Below are 1,799 nucleotides of genomic sequence, written 5' to 3'. Positions count from 1 at the left end.
TTCATACATAATGAGCCTTTATTAGAACAATGATTGAAAGTCCAGTGAAGTCTTCTGGGTAGACTTGAGTAAATAAAAGCATTGTATATAAAGCTGTGGTGTTCTGTCCATTAAGAAGTACAAAATATGTAGAATCATAGAATGCTTTGGTTTGGAAGGGACCTTTAAAGGTCATCTAGTCCAACCCCCCTGCAAGAGCAGGGACATCTTCAACTAGATCAGGTTGCTCAGAGCCCCATTCAACCTGACCTTGAATGTTTCCAGGGATGGGGCCTCCACTACCTCTCTGGGCAACCTGTTCCAGTGCCTCACCACCCTCACTGTAAAAAAATTCTTTCTTAAATCCAGTCTAAATCTGCCCTCCCTTAGTTTAAAACCATTACTCCTTGTCCTGTCACAACAGGCCTTGCTAAAAAGTCTGTCCCTGTCTTTCCTATAGGCCCCCTATAGGAAGTACTGGAAGGCTGCTATAAGGTCTCCCCGCAGCCTTCTCTTCTCCAGGCTGAACAACCCCAACTCTCTCAGCCTGTCCTCGTAGGAGAGGTGCTCCAGCCCTCGGATCGTTTTTGTGGCCCTCCTCTGGACCTGCTCCAACAGGTGCATGTCCTTCTTGTGCTGAGGGCTCCAGAGCTGGATGCAGTACTCCAGGTGAGGTCTCACCAGAGCAGAGTAGAGGGGCAGAATCACCTCCCTCAACCTGCTGGCCATGCTTCTTTTGATGCAGCCCAGGATACGGTTGGCCTTCTGGGCTGCGAGCACACATTGCTGGTTCATGTCCAGCTTTTCATCCATCAGGACCCCCAAGTCCTTTTCCACAGGGCTACTCTCGATCACATCATCCCCCAGCCTGTATTGAAACTGAGGATTGCCCCAACCCACTTGGCCTTGTTGAACCTCATGAGGTTCACACAGGCCCACTTCTCCAGCTTGCCCAGGTCCCTCTGGATGACAACCCATCCTTCTGGCGTGTCAGCTGAACCACTCAGCTTGGTGTCATCTGAAAACTTGCTGAGGGTGCACTCAGTCTCGCTGCCAATGTCATTGTTGAAAATATTGAACAGCACTGGTCCCAGTACGGACCCCTGAGGGACACCACTTGTCACCGGTCTCCATCTGGACATTGATTACCCTCTGGATGAGTCCATCCAACAATTCCTTATCCACTGAACAGTCCACCCATCAAATCCATATCTCTCCAATTTAGAGAGAAGGATGTTGTTGGGGGACTGTGTCAAAGGCTTTACAGAAGTCCAGATAGATGACATCCATTGCTTTTCCCTTGTCCACTGATGTGGTAACTCCCTTGTAGAAAGCCACTAGGTTGGTCAGGCAGGACTTGCCCTTGGTAAAGCCATGTTGGCTGTCTCAAATCACCTCACTGTCCTTCATGTGCTCTAGCATAGCTTCTAGGAGGATCTGTTCCATGATCTTCCCAGGCACAGAGATAAGGCTGACAGGTCAGTAGTTCCCAGGGTTCTCCTTTCTACCCTTTTTAAAGATGGGTGCAATGTTTCCCTTTTTCCAGTCACCAGGGACTTCACTTGACTGCCATGACTTTTCAAATATCATGGAGAGTGGCTTGGCAGCTACATCAGCCAATTCCCTCAGGACTCTGAGATGCATCTCGTCAGGTCCCATAGACTTATGTATGTTCAGGTTCCTCAGGTGGTCACGAACCTGATCTTCTCTTACAGTGGGAGGGGCTTTACCCTCCTGGTCCCCAACATGTTGTCCATTGACTCAGGAGGGGTGAGGACAGTGGTTGCCAGAGAAGACTGAAGCAAAAAAGTTGTTGAGTA

Source organism: Ciconia boyciana, chromosome 2 (genome assembly GCF_034638445.1).
Source record: "Ciconia boyciana chromosome 2, ASM3463844v1, whole genome shotgun sequence".
NCBI lineage: Eukaryota > Metazoa > Chordata > Aves > Ciconiiformes > Ciconiidae > Ciconia > Ciconia boyciana.
The sequence above is the reverse complement of the archived record's forward strand: the minus strand, read 5'-3'. Positions refer to the sequence as shown.